A 6000-nucleotide genomic window follows, 5' to 3' on the forward strand; every position below is an offset into this window, starting at 1 on the left:
AAAATATTTTATACAAAAATAAAACTGCTGAGAACACTAGCAGTGGGGAGAATAAAAACATTGCACGATGAATGGGTAGCAGCCTTTAGGACTCTAGTTAATCTATTGTGCAACTGGCATATTTATCATAATTTTTAAATTATTACTGATGGGCACAGCAAAACACATCACATTTCCTAAAGCAAATCTTAAAAACCTGGGACTGTCCTTGGAAATGAGGGACAATTGGCATCTATGGACTGAGTGAACGGGACAACAGAAAGACTTAGGGGCCTACTTATCAAGCCTTAAACTTTCGTGCTCTCCCCTCCAGTAAATTCAAAAAATGGCTCTGTGCATTCACATTAAAGACCTCCGGTCTTCTCTTATCGTTGTGATAAGGGATGATAATTATCGTGTGGAAAAGCAGCAAATAATAAATAAACATGTTACCTCCATGCAAAACTCAAGTAGAAAGACAGTGAACCTGCAGCCATACATATTTATTGTAAAACAGAAACATACATAACAAACACTGTGCTAACATTTTGATTTCATAGCACTGATGTTTGAAATTAGACAACACAAACACAGTTTTCAGAGATATTCACAGGGGTTCTTTTTACAAGTTATATGTTTCTAAAGTGTGGAATTAGCTGGGCAAACTTGTTGGTTATTTCCTTCTCAAAAGGTACGGAACTGTTGTAAAATTACATTTTATAAGTGTATCTAAGTAAACATTTTTATCATGTAGTACAAATAATCTTCAGTCCTTTTTCATCTTTTCTAAAGGATTAAATTATAGCCTTGAGATGAATTACATGATGTTATATCTGGAATTAAACAAATGCCTGTGTGAATGTGCTATATTAATTATTAATGTGAACAGCATATTCTTTGTCTTTTCCTGTACCAACCTATGATGTTGTTAGGGATTTATTTTATAATTTATATGTAAAGCATTAATATGTTATAGTGATATAGCTGTTCTCCAGGTTGAAAATGAAAAAAAAGTAGATGCTATTGTTCTATATACAGTAATATGGTTGTTCCTTATGGGAATAAATACCCCAAAGGCAATGTTAAATAAAACAAACAAAAAACAAACAAAGCACAGGTAAAAGACATCAGGACATAACTTGAATTGTAATTTTCTTTCCTCCATGTAGCACATATATGTTACCAGTACGGTGAGGTCTCCATGCTACTGTAGCTAAGCACCAAAGTACTGTGTAAAATAGTGATCAACAGATCACTAGGAGGACCAGGTCGAATTGGGGGATGTACAATATACGGTGGAATACCATACCGCCAGTTCTCCTACTGCCTTCATTGTAAAACTATCACATTCCATTCACTTACATTCCCATTATATATTTCATAGCGCCACTTCTAAATTTCCATTTTGACCACTGATGAGGACCATAAGATCCAAAGGCAGCTGTATAACCATTTTATGCATCCAAAGAGAAACTATCATTCTTTCTTCCCCCACTTTACTGTGGCAAACAGAAAATGAGTATAAATTATTTACAAGTGGGTATTACTTTCACTCTTATGGGTGTATTTATTATCTGGGAGTAATAACACAGATTTTTTTATTGCTGCTTATGACAATTATAGAAAATCTAGTTTCTCCCCTGTTAACCAATAACATTTTGCCGAGGCAAATGAGTGATACTGTCCGGCAGCAGTAAGAGGAGTCTTACCACTCGCCAAGGCAGTCCTGGGACTACCTGCACATGCGTGAACTTGAAGCTTGAACTTTAGCTGTCAGTTCTAGATTTGTAAAAAAGATAAAAAATATTAGTATATATATATATATATATATATATATATATATATGTGTGTTAAAATGCTTTATTTTTTAATAGATGTCTCCATGTTTCTAATTTACAGCCTGAAGATCAGATATAAAATAGGGATAACAATAGAGGGATAACAATAAATTGTCACTTAGGTTGACTTATTGGATGGTTAAAACAGAAGTCAACATCTCAACACTGCAGATAAAACATTAATAAAGGTGAAGCATGCACTCATTTTGATAACATAGTAGGCAAATCAGCAAATGTGCATAAAATTCACCCATCTAATACTTACTTAAAAAAAAACATTTTAGCCTCTATATAGCCCCATTCTTAGGACTTTTCAGTAAAGCAAAAGTAGAATTTATTCTGCAATATATATAAACCACTCCCTGAACATCCCACAAATCATCGGTTGGGTTAGAATATATCTCTGCTAAAGATTTATATGAAGCTATGAAGATTGTTCCCTTTCTATCACATCAATGCCATAGATTATTGTTTCCCCCTTTTTATCCAGCCTACACTTTGCACTGTGTTCATACATATATTCCACTGCTGCCTTGGGAACATTTTGCTTTTAGTATGCGTGACTAGTGAGATCAAGTAAACAATCCTACAGGGATCACAAAGTCATGTTCATGTACACTGTACGGTGGGTATGGTGACGGGTGGATAGCATGAACAAAGAATAATTGCTTCATTAAAAAAGTACTACGGCAGACATGCCAATAAGGACTATTTCATCAACAGGTAGACAGGAGTCAGATGGGTCTTGACCTTTAGGCCAGTGGTGAACGCGTTTACGCATTCATGAGCCGGCGTGCCAACTCGACCATGCTCACTGGAACTGGAAGCCTGGACTTGGGTTTCCAGTTCCAGAGTCTAAAAAAAAATAAATATATCTATATATTTTTTTAAATGTAAAAAAAATAGATAAACAATAATATAACAATAAAAATGTAAAAAGAAACCCCCCAGAAAAAATGCTTTATTTTAATAATAAAGCATTTTTTCCCTGTGGGCACTCATGGCTAATGCCCTCCTTACATGTACCACGCTGCCCTTGATAAATAATCTTTCCCATAATTTGCATTATGGAAGCATGAAAGGAGGCCCCTGATAGCCTTCACCGATCGGCTTTGGTAAGGGCAGAAGCCCTCAATCTCCAATTTTCCCAGGATTTAGTGCTTATCTCCCTTTTGTTTAATAAATCCCTATGTCTGTCCAGCAGCGAAGCCAAAACCTCCTTACAGGAGGTCCCTGGCAAAGAACTGACACTTGAAGCAACAAGGTGAAACCACTAATAGTGCCCAAGATATTGTGCTTAATACAATTATTCAGTCATGTAAAAGATGACATTTACATTAATTCATTCATTAATTAATTGAACCTGGGTTCATTCAGCAAAAAAGTAAATGTTGACATGTTTCCTGAAAAAATGAAAGAAATGCAAGTCATCTAGCCCTTCATCCTAAATTAATCATCTCTATCAGAGGTGGAACTAGTGAGCTGTGGGCCCCAGTGCAGGGAGGCAAGGAGGAGGAAACCAAGTCCTCTGACCCTTTGCAGCTACCATGTACAGGGCCCCATTATCTCCATGGCCCCAGTGCGTGGCACCTGCCGTACCAATGGTAGTTCCACCACTGACCTCTACCAAATTAGCACCCGTATGCTTTTTCATTTATTTATTATATAGATATAAGCAATTTTTGTAGTTTTACAAATGATTGTTTTTATGAGTCTATGCTTTTTTAGGAAAATTGTGATACAAGAACACAAAAAAAAATCTATATATTTTTGGCTAAATGAAAACCAATACAGAAGCATAATGAAGAGACACACAGTGTGTTAAATGTCAACAACAGGGACCAAATAACATCTGTCGCAGTTAAGTATGTCATTTCAAAACCACAAAGGGCTCTCCATTAGGTGATATAACTGTACAATTAGCAAGTTCTACACAGTGGTTGCTATTACATTAAGTCACAGGTCAAGAAAATCCTATTTTGTGTCTCACTGGACTTTTGTATTTCTTACTATGATATAGCTACACTTTAGGAAATGTTTAGGTAAATATACAAAATAGCACTAGTCATAATGACCCAGAATTATCTACATACACTGTTTCCTTTACAAATGGATCTTACATCAACATATTAAACGTATGCCATCCTATACATGGAAAGTAGTTTTTAAAGTGTAACAAATTTTAATATACATTGCACAGGTGCTTGGTATAAAACAGGTCCCACAATATTGCCCAAACTATGCACTGAGTTAATGGTCATTAATCTCTGTTACAATTAAAATTGTGGACTGCATTCACCTCTGTGTACCCAAGGAGAAATTCCAAACCTCTATAGCTGTAATAGTGCAATTTAATGACCTACATCACAATTATGTTGAGTAGTCGCTACACTTTATTACATAAACATTTGTGTATAAATAGTCTTTTTTTAATAATATTGAATGAATGTTGTCCCAGGAGTTTAAAATATTCTCTTTTAATGGGCTAATATCCAGAATAGCCTTTTTCTGCTGAGAATGACATCCAATTTTTAACCTAAACTGATAGTTTACGTCTTTTTTTCCCAAACTTAATATTTATTAGAAGTGTTCACTATTACAACAAATGTTAAGGTCATGGCAAGTGATTCAAATATTAGGCATGTCTTCACACCATATAATAACAACATCACATCATATAATAGACGCAAGCATTAATAAGTAGTAACTAGGTCTTGGAAAGAATAAAACCCAAATCAAGACACAATTAAAACCCATACAATTTAGGAACAGAGAATATCATATAAACACATTTATTTCAGATGGATCTATAAAGAAAAAGTTACCTGTACAATGTTGACTGACTACTCACCAATCCACAAGCATTTTGTCTACACTTTCAGATAATTCACAACTCCTTACTAAAGTACAGCACAGTGGGGTAAACTAGACACAATAAATGTTTAGTATTAAAGCCATAAGTAGAACAACTCTGTACTGTACTGGACATCTCTCTGTAGATATATACAACTTACAATACAATAAATCTGTCTCCTCCTGGCTGTTAGAATTATAAATATATGTAGAATGAACTTACAAGATGCTGTGTCTGTAGATGAAGCTGTGGTAGGAGCAGATGCTGGAGACAAAACAACTGATCTGTTCTTTCCTCTCTGTTCAAAGACTTCCTCACAGTTCCACTCTCTAGAGATGCTGTGTCATAATTACCCTGAGAGCCTCTCTCCAACTGCTTGCAGACTTTGAAAAAAAGGTCTCTCTTGTTATCACCTTTATTCCAGATTGAAACATGACCACTTTAATTCCTTACAGAACATGTTTAAAACATGGTACAAAGGATGTTACTACCTATATTTGCGTAAATGTACCCCATTTCTTGGGCGGGTGACTATTGGGTGCAAAACTTTGTATCTTTTGATGTGTGAAGCTGGGTGGATCTCGGGCACACAGGCTGACTTTGGGCTAGACACTTGAATGGTCCTACTTTTGCACCTACATATAAAAATAAGATGTTGTTTTGTGAGATTATTTAAAAAATCAAGTAATTGATTAATGAAGGAGTGGAAAAGGTTGCAGTAATGGAGCGTTTTTCTCCCCACAAAGGGCCTTCACTCTTACCATTATTAAGGATATCCTTGTAATTAGGTGCCATCCTATACTTTAAATGGCCGGCCTTTTGACCCGGCAGTCATTTTTTTACGGGAAAGTGAATTTCGACCGCAGTAATAAAAGACATTTAAACACAAAGGTAACACATATAAAATAGTTCACATGTCCTCTAACACTCATGATTAATTTAGGTTTGAAAGTGATAGTAGGCAATGACAACTTTTCCAGTCCATCACCATCACCATTTATTTATATAGCGCCACTGATTCCGCAGCGCTGTACAGAGAACTCATTCACATCAGTTCCTGCCCCATTGGAGCTTACAGTCTAAATTCCCTAACATACACACACAGACAGAGAGAGACTAGGGTCAGTTTTGATAGCAGCCATTTAACCTACTAGTATTTTTTTGGAGTGTGGGAGGAAACCGGAGCACCCGGAGAAAACCCACGCAAAGACGGGGAGAACATACAAACTCCACACAGATAAGTCATGGTCGGGAATTGCAATGGCAAAAATCTTTTTTTCGTTTTTTTTGTGATCGGTTCCAAGCAATGGGATGTGAGTTGAAATCTTT

General features: G+C 35.9%; 1 protein-coding gene across 6 annotated transcripts in view; it reads right to left on the reverse strand.

Annotated features, from left to right (window-relative positions):
* LOC142138609 (uncharacterized) overlaps window positions 1-5041 on the reverse strand; it is a 115945-nt gene extending 110904 nt beyond the window's left edge. For 3 of the 6 annotated variants that reach the window (XM_075195410.1, XM_075195408.1, XM_075195406.1), the window contains exon 1: window positions 4894-5027. The gene's annotated coding sequence lies outside the window, so the exon portion shown is untranslated. Of the gene's footprint in view, window positions 1-4668; window positions 4734-4893 lie in introns of those variants that run through there. The other 3 variants (XR_012688061.1, XM_075195409.1, XM_075195407.1) reach the window with 3 other exon arrangements.
* Between the last annotated feature and the right edge of the window lie 959 nt (window positions 5042-6000).

This window comes from Mixophyes fleayi, chromosome 2, assembly GCF_038048845.1.
Source record: "Mixophyes fleayi isolate aMixFle1 chromosome 2, aMixFle1.hap1, whole genome shotgun sequence".
NCBI classification, from domain to species: domain Eukaryota; kingdom Metazoa; phylum Chordata; class Amphibia; order Anura; family Limnodynastidae; genus Mixophyes; species Mixophyes fleayi.